The following is a 15986-nucleotide window of genomic DNA, read 5'->3' as shown; positions in this document are numbered from 1 at the left end:
CTAATGAACCTAAATGTATGTACCAAAATATTTGTACCTACATGATTGTACTGAAATATATTATAATGAACCTAAATGTATGTACCGAAATGTATTATATTGAATTAATGTACCTAAATGTCAATACCAAAATGTATGTACCAAAATGTAGGTACCGAAATGTATGTACCGAAATATAGTATATTGAATTAATGTACCTAAAAGTCAATACTCAAATGTGTGTACCAAAATGTACATACCGAAATGCATTATATTGAATTAATGTAACTATATGTTTGTATCAATAGATATACCAAAATATTCAAATGTATTAATGTACCTAAATGAAGAACATACAAAATTGTTATCGGAATATATATTATAAAAGAAAAAATAGTTGTCTAAATGTAGACATTAAAATATATTATGAGGGATGAAATAAAAATTAAATTTAAATGTAATTAATACATTAAAATTAAAATAAAAAGATAAATAAAACATCAAAATATAACTAATAAATGAGATGATTAAATGTAATAGGGACTAAAATTAGATTTTAATTTTACACAAGGTTATATTCTAAAACTCATCTTTTTTAAGTATTAAAATAAAGTTTTCTATAAAATTTATTTATTTATTTTTGTTTTAAAATTTAATTAATACCTTTAAATCGACCCAAAGGTTTAACCCTGAATCGCTATAAGCCTCTACCTTAGGAGTACCACCGCTTGAAGCTTCACACACTTCCATGAAGCTGAAGATAACAAAAACTCTAAAATCCATTAGAAATCATGGTGATAAATAATGACATCAAACTAAACCCAAAAAAAACTACCTAGAAAAGTGAACAACCAAGCGAAGCCTATATACATATAGTGCAAAGTGCAAAGAAACTTACTTCAAAACGCGTTGGACCTCATGATCTGATGTTGTTGCTTTAAATTTCGCAGAAGAATTTACATTTTTGAGATAATCATCAGCTTCGGTGCTTGGAATAGGAGTGTATTTAGTGTTTCTCCTTGCAGCCATTTTCAACTGTAATAACTTGCATACACCAAAGAAAACATGAATCCATGAGTTTAAACCTAAAAAGTTAACGTAAAAAAATTAAACTTGAAGAAAATAATAATGAAGTGGTTATGAAATACATGCCATACGCTTGGAGATGATAACGGTGAGCGAAACTGAGTAGAACTGTTTCCAGGCTTCCACCAAGGAGAGATTTAGGGTAGGAGTTCTCGTCACACTGCGAAGTGTACTTACTTAGGGTTTTGGGACAAGGAGTTTGCTGCCACTCTTATAAAAGTGGGAGGTGGGGTTGGGGGGCTCAGGTGCAAAATGATTGTGGTCAACTGATAGCTTAACCAGAAAAGGAATATAATCTCGTGAGACCTAATTTATTTGGCCAGATAATTAGTGGATATTTTACCTAAAAAACTTTGTCCAGGTACAATATTCTCATTGATTTTTCTCTGAATTTGAAATAATATATTTAGCATTACAATACTGGCAGCCAAACGTTGTTCAGCATTGCAGTGATGAGGGAGGGTGAGGTTGTTGGTTATGATATTTTACCCAAAAAACATAAAATTATGATACCGAATGGAGAGTATTATTTTATAAGACGTGTAACGTTACTACATATCCTTACTTATACACAGTACAAAACACTATAGTATCCGACCCTAATAAGCCTACTAGGAACCCTTATGCATCTATAATTCGTTAAATTAAGTTCAAATACAATAGAAAACCCTTTTGCCCATATTACTCAAATTCAACCTTAGTGGGTACAAAATATGAGAAGTTAATATTCCAAATCCCAGTTGGATTTCCAAACAATCTATAAGTGATTAGGAGACCACATTAGGCCCCTAACGAGATTTCTCCCAGTATGGTGCGGCATTTTTTACAATAAATATTGCAACAAAAAAATCCCCACATTTCTGTTGCGAAAGTGCTACCCGTGTTTTAAACAAAGGGTTACAAACGTAGTAGCCTAAACACCATACATGGTAAAAGATATGCAAAGACCGAAGCTCATCAACAAACACTTCAAAATTCAAGAGGGCTTAATTACATGTATTTACCAAGCTTCTGTATATATAATGTCAACACCATTGGGGAAGCTCAATACTGCAACTAATAAAGCTGCCTCCCTTTTTCGGCATGTACATTTGTGAGTCTGCAATTTACAACATATAGTTGTTAGATTTCATAATGTAATCTCTATTGAGAAATATTAAATTTAATCTCTAATGCAATGTATGTACATATAGTATATAGTCATGTTCCTTGCCTTATTTTTCTTGTGGGAAGTGAGTTACTCACATTCTTTGTTTTCCTGCACACTCTTAGTCGTGTTTGGCCGATTAATTGAATAAAGTAAAAGAGAAAATATAAACAAAGGTATAAAGAAGGAAGAAAAAAAGTGCAAAAATATAATTTCGTTTTCTTATTATGTGGCTTTTTCCCATTATTTTATGAGCTACTTCACCTTGCAGGAGATAAACTATAAAGTAGACATAGCTAGATCATAAACAAAAAGGAATTTAAAGCATAACCTTGAAGAAATTAAATCCTAAAATCAATTGAAGTTTCTTTGAATTTCTAGCACATCAACTTAAAAACTACAGAAGTTGAATAACTCACTGACTTTAGATTTGGCAATTAGCTTATAGATTGTAATCCCTCCTCAACTGTTTGATGCGAGAACAAGTACATAAGATTGGCATGTTGGTGAGAAGACACATGTTCTTGAGTTGAAGTTCCAACAGCGATGTGGAAGGCAATTGTCAAGAGACTTCCGCCAGTATCGTCCTGCTGAATTGGCTTATCAGGAAGTATAGAAACACTCCAAGCTTTCTTTGAGTCTCGGCTCTCCCTCTTGACTTTACTTTCTTTCTCACTGGAGGCGAGAGGGTGGGAAAAGAAAACGAAAAAAAGGCTGAAGAATAAGCCCATTCTAACTATTCTAATCTAAAGGAAGACTCTGAAAGGAAGGTTTGAGGGGTTAAGGAAATTAAGCTACTTCCTAACAGCAAAAAGGATATTTTCAGTAACCGGCGTCCTCTAGCTACACGGTCTTCCATCTGCGCCGCCACACCGGCTGGCTGGTGCATTGGCCTTACCCTAATAGGACTGAGACGAGAAGTATAACCCTTTGATTAGAACGCTCCATATCTCGTGACACGCGGAGCGTGGGAAAAATAGCCAAATTATCTGGGTTTCCACCATTTATGAGCTCCGTCATGGCATACATATCAATCGGTGCAAAAGCAACGTATGAGCCTGTTGCGTCAGTATAACTTGCTTGCAAGTAGAATATATCGACCTCCTTTTTATCCTCCAAATTGAATAAAATTTTGTTAACACAAGTTGAAGTCAAGCTTAAAGCATTGTTATCTTATAAAAGGGTTACAGAATAAAAGTTAGGGTCCATAATGCAACTCACATTCGATTTAAAGGCTTGCAATATGGAAACACTATTTCCTGGAGTTTCGCCAATAGTAAAGTATGTATATTTATCGAAGTCATGGTTTGATGCAAGCATATCCCACTGTATTATATATACACACAAAGTAAATGGAAACCAACACTACATATATGTATGCAAGGTCACCTGAAACCATTCATTTGATATCTCTTGAATCAAAACAGCCAGATGGTTGTCTTCGAAAGTTTATTGATGGAAGTTGAGACAATTTTTCCAAGGAAACATCCACAACTCCCCACATTCCCCTGCCCAGGTTTTTGCAATTGAGAAAACAAAGCACCATCCCTACCAAATTTGAGGGGAGTGTTCTAGCAGACAACTGTTTAACCAATAGGAGACTTATTCGTGTGGATACTAACAAATTGGCATTATGAGGAGTAGCCCAACTACTTATAAGCACGTGTAAGGTTCCTCCTCTCATCAATGTGGGATTCATTCTCAACACGCCCTCTCACGTGTAGCGAGTTTTCAAGCCTAACACGAGGACACAAACGGGGTGACGTGGATCTCATGTGGCTGTTGGGCTTCACACGTGGGACAACCTGCTTTAATATCATGAAGATGTTGAAGTTCCACCATAAAACCAATTGGCAATATGGGGAGTAGCCCAACTGCTTATAAGCACATGCAAGGTTCCTCCTCTCATCAATGTGAGATTCATTCTCAACACTAACTATTAGTTTATTGCATGTTTTCTATGTTTTGATATCATTTACTTACACACATTGATTAACTACAATCACTTGAATCAATTAATCAAATTAAAAGAAAGGTAATGCTAGGCAGATCAATTTTTTATACCAAATTTGCAAACCAAATGATGTGTCACCAATAAAATAAGCACATTAATCAACTTTTAAGTAATAATCCAATCATCAACAACCATGTCATATGATTTACAAAATTTAGTTTAAAAATTTGGTCTCTCTAATATTACCCTTAAAAGAATCCAAAGTTCTAATAACCATGCATGTTAAAAACAATTATATATTTCATCTCAAAAAAAAAAAAAAAAAAAAAAAAAAAAAACACACACACAATTATATATTTTACATTACCAACCATGCTTTCACATACGGGGGGCTAAATTAACCATAACAAAAAAAACTCATATACACTCTTGTTTGTCGAAAAGCTGTCCAATAGGCAAGTGTAATGGGATGTAAATTCTATTGGAGTAGGTGGTGTTTTGAGAGATTCTGATGGCAAATGAACTTATGAGTTTTACGCCAATTTGGACATAGGTAAAGTTTCCACTGCTGAGCTATGGGGTCTTTACTTAGGCTTACAATTGGCATGGAGATTACAGATTGATAAATTATTGGTGGAATTAGACTATGCAGTTACAGTTCATTTGGTGTTACAAGCTGCTGGCAATAATCATCATTTAGGTCCCCTTGTTTTGGCTTGCCGAGATTTGCTCTCAAGATCTTGGCAATGCGAACTTTGGCATGTCTACAGAGAAAATAATTTGTGACGGATAGTTTAGCGATCTATAGTCTTGATTTATATTTATCTAATTTTTATTTTGATTCTCCTTATTCAGTTAGTTTTATTCATGAAGATCAACTTGGGATGTCTTGATCTGGATTTATTATTGAGCAAGTTTGTTTGGGCTCTTGCTTTTAGCCATCTTTTTCAAAAAAAAGAAAAAAAAAAAGAAAAAAAAAGAAAGAAAGAAGTGGGAGACCCAATTCTTAATTTACATATCTCTACTGGAGCAAAACTACATGTATATCTTCTGAAGATACAAATGAGATGTGCGGTACTGTGGTTTTCAAACCAAAAAATGTGGCACTCAAGATGGTCACAATGATCAGAATGCCTATAGTGTGTAAGTGGATAGGGTTCAGTTGTCCGAATCAGACTACCTAAACTTAGGCAATTCTTTGAGCTCCGAGGTCATAAACAAATCTTATTCTTTTGGGGTGATTTCTTGCCTCCCAAGCATAAGAAACCTAATTTGACCTTGATTAGGAAGGGTTCCCAAAGATATTGGGAGTCCTAGTTTAACTGGGATTGGCTTATGCCATAAGTAATCACATTCCTGGAAAAAAAAACAAAATGAGATCTAAGTTTCCTCTTAGATTCTGTTTGGGTTAATAGTTGAACATTGGGCTTAAATGAAGGAAAGCCCAAGACTGCCTAAATTAAAGAAGACTTGCCTGAAGCTCACCACCGAGCCCAAAGGCAAATTGAAGCCCTTCTCAGCCAAATATAAGCCACTTGCTTACTATTAAAGTGACAACTGATGGATACTAACCTACTGCCAGCCAAAGAACACTTTTCAGTGGCATTCCAAGTAAAAAGTTGATGACTCATTACCCTTCAGATGCTTTCGGGCAGGAACAAAGTTACAGCAGTTGGGCTAATTTTTCTATAAAAGGAAGAAGAGGCCCCAGAGATAAGGACACTCAACCAATCAAACAAACAAACATACAAACTCTGCTCTCAAGCCAGATTTGCATCCAAAAGATGTAATCAACCCAGATCTCAGTCATTTTCAGGATTATTCCATACAAAAACGATCTTTGTCTAGTTTAAAGCTCTGTTATCTCCCCTAATGGTGCAGTATCGATTCCCTTGTGTAAATTTATTTACCATCCATCCTTTTTTAGCGTATAAAGCCCTGTTAGTTCAAAGAGAAGCGATTGTAAGAGGTTCAATCTTGCCATACAAGGTGAAATCTTGCCTGAAGCTCTTTGTTTGTTTTCTAAGTTAATAGATCTATTACTTTATGCATTCTCCAGTATGTATTCAAGTCATATCCACCTGTTTTCCTATTTTAAGAGTTCTAGTTCCATTTGCATCTGGATCTGGTTAGTTTAATAGATATGTCATCATTAAAATCAATCAAGAACCAAGTAAATGGCTTAAAGGGCTCTAGACTCTCTTCATTTGAACATATAAGACTATGAACTAAAAGTCCTTGTTTACAAGGTAAGAAAAAGAACATAATGTGGACTTAACCCATCCATGACAATCCTTTGATAACAAAAAGTCCGAGTAACTTGGAGAGCAAGTAATCGACTTAAAACACACTTGTTCTAGATCTACTATACTAAGATAGCAGTGGCACACCTAGCACTTAGTAAGTTTTGATTGCGAGCCTCAAGGCTTACACCTAAGGCCCCATAAAGGCACCTTTCAGAACTAACTTTGTCCTCTTCTTGTAGCATATCAACAAGCAAGAGCCCGACTACACATCCAAAATGCCAATCCCTTAAGGAGCTATACTGAGGTCTACGGATCCTTCTCCAAAGAAATCTTCGCCCGAACAAATTCTTTGTTGCTAAGGACTACTGTCCTCAAAATGACTCTACGTGAAACATTACGCATAGCCCTTCCGGACTATCCATCCCGGCTATCATCAAAGGCATTATGTATCTCTACTCCAAAGCCTACTGTTTGAGTTCTAAGGTTATTACTACCTTAATCGTTGGAGAGTCTTTGGCCTGTTCCACACCAGTGCGTAAGTTCTTTTATGATCTCTTCCTTTGTTTTGCAAGTTTGGCATGGTAGTTTGGACAACTTTGGCATTTTGAAAATTTGGCTCCAAAAGATGCAAATGAATACATCTCAAATTTGTATCTCTCAATTAGAGATACACTTAAAATAGATTAAGGGTCTAATTCCTTTATGTCAAAATCTCTTCCCAAGATTTTTATTTTTATTTTTAAGTTGTTGTGAAGTCATATCGGAGCTGCTTTGAAGTCATATAAAGGCTCGATAGCCATCAACACGTACGTTGCTCATCAACCAAAGGGAAAAACTCTATAAGACCCACCGCCATCCAACCAGTGCTGGCGACCGATCGATGCTGCAAAGCTTTTGGATACCCATGAGTTTCTTGACAATTCTCGTCATTTTTTAGAAGGAATATCGCGCTGGCCAAAGTATGGAAGTTTCTCTCCTATTTGTGATCTAACTAAATATGTAAATTGTTGTGGCGTTTATTGAAGTTTAAAGTTTGGATTTCCAATAGTCGGACCACCGCAGTCTTTATGGTTTAGGGTTTGGAGTTTATACTTGATTTAAATGTTGGATGTGTAAGGTAAACAAGTATTAATGATCAAGTGCTACAATATGTGCGAGGTGTTACACCGAAATTAAATGTTGGACATGGAAGAGCTTGTGATTAAATTATACGAAAACTGAATACAGATAAAGTTGTTATGTTAATTAGGATCTGAGATTAAATTTGCATTTATCATTTAAATTAGTGATTCCAATGTTATTGTTTGTCATTCGCATCAGCTTTATAGCTTATTGGTCTTTCATCTAAACAAACACAATATATCACAGAGCATTTGAAAAGTAGGTTTTTAATAACCCTTATATTTAGACAGTTTGATTTCATTCTCTTGTGAAGTAAAATTTATTGTAAATTGTTATTTTGTTGAGATTGTTATAAATAGGTAAAAGTTAGATAGATAACCTTTACTAGTGACAAGAGCAAAGTAGGTGTAAAATGTCACACTATAATTGTAACACAAGGGAATGACTAATAAAAGTGGGAGGAATAGATAATGATGTTATTTATCTTTCCTTTCTTTCTCTTCTCTATGTATGTTATAGAGCAACTCCGTATTATTACATGTTGAAAATTTACAACACACATTTTGACAAATGATCTCCTTCATTTCCAAGTCCACATTCATCTACCAAGGTTTTCATTCATCTGCCAAGGTTTTCAATATTACTGTGGACATTCATTACCCACTAACATTTTCAACATCCCCCTTTGGATGCCCACATATCAACATCAGTTGCCTCATTAAAACCTTGCTTGGAAAAACCCAGTGGGAAAAAACCATAGCGAAGGAAAAAGAGTACAACTTTACTTGGATTGTTATGCTTATGTTGCCTCGTTAAAATCTTGATAGGAAAAACCCAATGGGAAAAATCCTAATCGAAGGAAAAAGAGTACAACATGCATATATCATGGATGCTCCCCCTAATATATATCTCCCCCTAATTCCGCATTCTCCAAATTTATCTGATTGGTAAGTCGACGTAATCCGATACTTTGCACTATCTTCTGAAACATGCATTTTGGTAGAGATTTGGTGAACAAGTCTACCAGATTTTCATTGGAACGGATTTGTCTGACTTCAATAACTTTAGCCTTCTGAAACTCATGTGCACTGAAAAACTTGGGAGATATGTGTTTAGTCTTATGGCCCTTGATGAATCATTCCTTCATTTGGGCAACACAGGCTGCATTATCTTCATGAATGACAGTTGGAGTGTCTATCTTTGAAGGTAGACCACATGAATTCCGAATATGATGGATCATTGATCTAAACCAACAACATTCACGACTTATTTCATGTAAAGCAAGTATTTCTGAATGATTTGAAGGTGTAGTTGTATCTCTATTCTTGAACACATATCGAGTTTATGAGCGGGCTTTATGCGGATCAGAGAGAAAACCAACATCTGCATATCCAACAAGAATCTGGTCATTTGTGGATTTCTTTGAGTAGAAGAGACCCATGTTTGTTGTCCCATGAAGGTCTTGCAATACATCTTTGACTCTCTTCCAATGACGAATTGTTAGAGCAGAGCTATACCTTGCTAACAAGTTGACTGAAAAAGTTATAACTGGTCTAGTACATTGTGCTAAATACAATAAAGCACCTATTACACTCAAATATGGTACTTCTGGATCAAGGACCAGTTCATCATCTTCTTTTGGACAGAATGGATCTTTCTTAATGTCCAAAGAACAAACGACCATTGACGTGCTGAATGGATAAGCCTTATCCATGCCAAATTGCTTTAGGATTTTTTCAATATAAGTTGATTGGTGGACCAACATTCCACTAGAACAATGCTCGATCTGCAGGCCAAGACAAAATTTTGTTTTTCCAAGGTCTTTCATTTCAAATTTGCTTTTCAGATATTCAGTAGTTTTATTGAGCTCTTCAGGGGTTCCAACTAGGTTCATATCATTGACATATACTGTCACTATAACAAATCCAGAGTTGGATTTTTTTAATGAATACACAAGGGTAAATGACATTGTTGATGTGAAATATTCTAACATTCAAATTAAAACTCTATGATTGTAGTATATGAAAGTAGGGATCGTTTTAGAATGGGGATTAGAAGGGATGCTAATCTACTCTAAACTGACTTAAAAACACTTAACTAAACTTATATGACTCAAAACAAACTAAAAAGACTCAAAACAGCACAAAAACAATCAAATAGACTCAAACTAGACTCTAAAGGGTGATTTGGACGAATTCTAACTTAACTTTGACTCAAAACACTTAAAAATATAAATTTGAACAGATTCTAACTAAAAGACACAACCAAGTAAAGGGGGATTGGATTTTAGACGAAATTAAGGTAAAAACAAGCGGATTGTAAACTTAAACTAAGTTGCACGAAATTGGGTGAATGGCTAGTTAGAGGGTTCATCTCCACACATGACACATATGCATACAAATCGATTTCCAGTTATTATTCCTTTAAACCATGAATGACAATGCCCCAAGTTAATTGCATCGCACAACTAACCATCATATTTTCCTTATTTCATTGAATTGAATGAATATGCATTACAACCAAATTATCTTTCTCAAGTTCTTTATATGAAACGCATAATAAAGATACATATAAAAAGTCATTAAAATCCATGAAAATCATAAGCATTGACATGGCATTCATCACTATGAAACGCATGAGACTTATGCCAAGGATTCACTTAACACAATTATAACTAGTGACTTCCACTACTTGTGAATATAAGTGAATAACTAGTACGTGAAACTCCCTTATATTCTAGCATCAAATTCATGCATGCAAACTAAGTAGGCCTCCTTAATCAACATACAAGAATAAGTTATCAATCAAACAGATAAGTAAATCGCATTCATGATTTATGAAACAATAATTGGATGAAATCAATTCATATCACATATATGTTCATGGCTTTGAATTCACCTCTAACTAAAACGAATTTAGTTCCTCATGTTCGCAAAACAAAGATAATTAAATTTAAACATTGAAAACAAAGAATAGAATACACCTAGAAACGCTCCAACAATCCAACGTTTTGAATGGCCAGCACGGCTCCAGGTGTGGTGGATGGTGTGGTGTGAAATTGTGGTAGAGGGTGGTGGTTTATGAGTGTTGCGGCATCATGTATTTATAGGGTGCAGGGAAGGCACAAAATTGGGCTGAAAAGGAGAGGAATTAGGACTCCAAATCACCAAAGAACAAGAACACTTTCAATCAGATTCCAAGGAGAACAAGGAATGGTCCTTGTGGCAGATTCTAGAACTTCCAGAAAGGTAACATGTGGCATAAACTTAGGGCACAAAAATAGGGCTTCTAAAACCTGATATTTAGGTGATTTAATGTGAAAATGAGTCCTTTTTGAAACTGGAATTAAGGTAGGAAAAGATTAGGATAAGATAAGATAAGATAAGGTTGGATAAGGTTTAAATAAGATAAGGTAATTTGGATAATATTCCTTCTTTGTAGTTGATTCCTTATCTTCCAAGTCTTCAATTTAATTCTTCCAGATGTTAATCACATTCCTAGCCTCTCTTGATCTTCAAATTCGTCCATCCACCTTGCTCCATGCATGTGCAATCCATTCCAAGCCCAAAACTGCTCTAAAATACTCCAAATTGCACTTTCTTGCCAACATTGTCAATTGAACCTGAAAACACACGAAAATAGCTTAAAACAATCTGACGAGTAGAAATTAGCTATGTAAATGCAAGAAAACAAGCTAACTAAGTTGCATAAATATGCTCCTATATTTCTCATATCTCTTCACCGAAAGAAATCATTTCTCTTCGCCGAAAGAAAAAAAAAAAAAAAAAGTTTCCTCAAACTGTTCATCTTCTTCCTCTGCCTTAAATGCTGGATATACCCTCGCGAAGAACTGTTTGCACCATGCCTGCTTTTAGTTCTCAACCTAATAGTAATATATATCTTTGATTTCTTGTTTGGTGTAGATCTTGATTACTAACCCAGTGTTTATTTATGTTAATTTTAATGCAATTCAAGATGGTGCGGTACAATTGCCCATCTTGAATTGCAAATTTAATCTTATTGCAATCCATGATGGTGCAGTATCATCGCCTATCTTGGACTGCATATCTAATTTTACTGCAAATTTTTGGTGGAGCGGTATTATTTCCCATCATACCCTCTATATTTAAATTTGCCTGATGTTTAATTTCATTGCAATTTTAGGTGGTGTGGTATAATCGCCCACCTTGCTTTGCATATTTAAATTTTCCTGCTATTTGAGTGGTGCGGAATAATCGATCATCCTATGTTATGAGAATAGTGTGGTACAATCGCCCTCCTCATTCATCATGTAAGTCTCGAGCCAGAAGTTTCGAGTGCTTATCATTTTGGCATGAAGATCAAAATGAAGAATTTGTAAGAACCAGAAGTTCTAACACTACATCCCCCTGATTACATATTATTGCAAGTTCTTACACATCTCAATTTTCTTTTAGAAAAGAAAATGACGAACTTGGCAAAACTTGATTATGCTGCCTTGGACATTACTGGGAAGAATTACCTTACCTGGGTATTGGATACCAAAATCCATCTGGAAGTAAGGAATCTTGGAGATACTATTAGGGAAGAAAATAGCTCATCCTCTCAAGATCAGGGCGAAGGTCATGATCTTTATTCGTCGCCATCTTGATAAGGGACTAAAGAGCGAATACTTAACGGTTGATGATCCGTTAGCTCTCTAGAAGGCATTGAGAAACAGATACAATCACCAAACAACGGTGATTTTTCTAAGGGCTTGCTATGAATGGACTCACTTAAGGATCTAGGATTTCAAATCAGTGGCTGAGTACAATTTTGCGTTGTTCAAAATTACCTCTCAGATGAAGCTTTGTGGAGATACCATTACTTAGGAAGATATGCTGGAAAAGACTTTCAACACATTTCGTGGCTCTGACGTGCTCATCCACCAGCAGTATAGAGCGTGAGGCTTCACTGAATACAACCAGCTGATCTATGTGCTCCTAGTTGCTAAACAAAACAATGAGCTCCTGCTGAAAAATCATCATTCTCAACCTACTGGATCTGCACCATTCCTAGAAGTGAACGTTGCTTTCCTCGAAGTGAACGCCACATCCTCTGGTGGTAATAATCATAAACGAGGACGTGACCACAGGAGAGGACGGTGGAACGGGAAAGACAAGAATCATGGTGTCCAGTTTCACAACCAGGTTCCGAGGCATAATTTAGGCCCAAGCTTTAAAAATGGAAATTGCCACAAAGGCAAAGCTCGTATGAACAATGTTCCTAGAAACTCTAATAGAGCCTGCCATAGGTATGGTGGCAATGGGCACTGGGTGCGTACTTGTCGTACCCTAAAGCATCTGGTGGATCTGTATCAAGCCTCCCTCAAGGAGAAGGGTGTCCAGACTAATTTTCTCAACCAGGCTAAACCAATGGATATACCCGATCCAGTGTGCGACTTATCAGGGTAGTTGGACACAACCCACCTAGAGGTCTCGAACTTCATGGTAGAAAGGGGAAATGAAGTATACCGGTCCGATTGAATCATTGATGTTTGATGTACTTTTATTATGTTGAACTTGTAGTTTAAAAACTAGCATTTCAGATTCAATAAAAGTGGCATTTAAATTTCTTGTTATAACTTGTCTTTAATTATGATTCCCTTACTCAAAGAGCATGGATAAAAACTATGGTCACTCTAAAAAATGAGAAATAGCAGAGATATTTGTCTTGCAGACAGCGCAACCACGCATACAATACTTCGAGATCGAAAGTATTTCTCAAGATTGATGCTTACAAAAGTAAGGGTAACAACAATATCAGGGCAATCATATGTGATTAAAGGCTCAGGGAAAGCCCATATTAAGTTACCAAATGGAACAATATTGTCCATACAGAAAGCGTTGTACGCTACTCGATCTACTCGAAATTTGTTGAGTTTTAAAGACATACATTTAAATGGATACCACATTGAAACAAAAAGCGCAGAAAATGTAGAGTATCTATGCATTACCTCCAATGATACCCAGAAGCGTATATTGGAGACGTTGCGTGGTTTGACGAGTGGATTGTATTATACATACATAAAGACAGTTGAATCACATACTGTCATGAACCAGAAGTTCATTGATTCAAAAGTTTACATGCTTTGGCATGACTGTCTGGGTCACCTAGGATCTACCATGATGCGTAGAATCATTACCAACTCTAATGGACATCCATTATTGAGCAGACACATTGTTATCTCAAATGATAACCCTTGCAAGGTTTGTTCTCAATGGAAGTTAGTAATTAGACCATCACAATTAAAGGTTGATGCTGAATCCCCTTCATTTCTGCAAAGTATTCAAGGGGATATTTGTGGGCCTATTCAACCATCTTGTGGACCATTTCGATATTTTATGATTTTGGTTGATGCATCTACCCGATGGTCGCATGTTTATCTCTTGTCTACTCAAAATGTAGCTTTTACGAGACTTCTTGCTCAAATAATTAAGTTGCGAGCACAGTTCTCAGATTACCCCATTAAGTCAATCCGACTTGATAACGCTGGTGAATTTACATCTCAAACCTTTGATGATTACTGCATGACATTGGGCATCGATGTTGAACACCTCGTTCCTTATGTTCATACTCAAAATGGTTTAGCAGAAGCATTGATCAAGCGGTTTCAGTTAATAGCCCGCACTCTGCTTATGAAAACAAAATTGCCAGTTTCTGCATAGGGACATGCCATCTTACATGCTGCATCATTGGTTCGATTGAGACCTATAGCCAACCATCAATACTCATCAATACAACTCGTGTTTGGGCATCAGCCAAACATTTCACATTTGCGAGTTTTTGGTTGTGCTGTTTATGTACCTATTACACCACCACAACGCACTAAAATGGGATCCCAGCGCTGACTGGGAATTTACATTGGTTTTGATTCATCATCTATCATTAGATATTTGGAACCCTTGACATGTGATATGTTTACAGCCTGTTTTGCTGATTGTCACTTTGATAAGACAGTCTTCTCGTTGTTAGGAGGAGAAAAGACCGTTCCAGAATAACGCAAAGAGCTGACATGGGTTGTTCCCACCTTATCTCATTTTGATCCACGTAGCACTCAATGTGAAAATGAAGTGAAAATGATTGTTCATCTTCAAAGTATTGCTAATCAAATGCCAGACGCATTTAATGATGCAATGAAAGTGACAAAATCATATATACCAGCTGCAAATGCACCTGCAAGAGTTAATGTCCCTGTTGGACAAAATAAAGTGGTAGCGAATGATTCATCTGGTGCACGCCTGAAGCGTGGTGGTCCTCAAAGTTCAAAAGATTCAACCCCTCGAAAGAGAAAATTGAAGGCACAACTGAATCCAAATAAAATCATTCAAGAAGAAAAAATGAGTGACACATCCACAATTTATGATTATGTACTTTCAGAAAAAGAAATTGTCCTTGATGAGACACATGTACCTGAAGAAACAGAGGTACATGAAAGCAAAAAAATCTCCATAAATTATGCTTGTACTAATGAATTGTGGGATCAGAATGAAATAATCATCAACAACTTGTTCGCATTCATGGTAGCCACCGAAATCATATTAAGTGATGATCTTGAGCCCCGCTCTATTGATGAATGCAAACAGAGACAAGATTGGTCTAAGTGGAAAGATGCAATCCAGGTAGAATTAAATTCCTTGGAAAGGCGAAATGTTTTTGGACCAGTAGTCTAAACCCTGCCTGTTGTAAATCGCATGGGTTACAAATGGGCATTCACAAGAAAACGCAATGAGAAAAATGAGATTGCAAGATATAAAGCACGACTCGTTGCACAAGGCTTTTTGCAAAGACCTGGAATTGATTATGAGGAAACATACTCCCATGTAATGGACGCAATTACGTTCCATTACTTAATAAGTTTAGTGGTTTCAGAAAAACTTGACATGTGACTTATGGATGTCATCATCATGTATCTATATGGAAAATTAGATGCTGACATATATATGAAAATCCCAGAATGACTGAAGTTGCCTGAAACAACTAACAAACCCCGAGGTATGCTCTCAATCAAATTAAGGCGATCATTGTATGGGCTGAAACAATTTGGATGAATGTGGTATAATCATCTCTGTGAGTATTTGATTAAAGAAGGATATATCAACAATTTTAAAGAGTCGTGCTGATAACGTGTTATAAATAGGTAAAAGTTAGAGAGATAACCTTTACTAATGATAGGAGCAAAGCAGGTGTAAAATATCACACTAAAATTGTAACACAAGGGAATGACTAATAAAAGTGGGAGGAATAGATATTGACATTATTTATCTTTCCTTTCTTTCTCTTCTCTATGTATGTTAATAGCAGTCGAAGTGCTCTATTTATAGAGCAACTCCGTATTATTACATGTTGAAAATTTACAACACCTTTTGACGAATGATCTCCTTCATTTCCAAGTCCACATTCATCTGCCAAGGTTTTCAATATTATTGTGGGC

Source organism: Pyrus communis, chromosome 3 (assembly GCF_041283825.1).
Source record: "Pyrus communis isolate YQ-2024b chromosome 3, ASM4128382v1, whole genome shotgun sequence".
NCBI lineage: Eukaryota > Viridiplantae > Streptophyta > Magnoliopsida > Rosales > Rosaceae > Pyrus > Pyrus communis.
The sequence above is the reverse complement of the archived record's forward strand: the minus strand, read 5'-3'. Positions refer to the sequence as shown.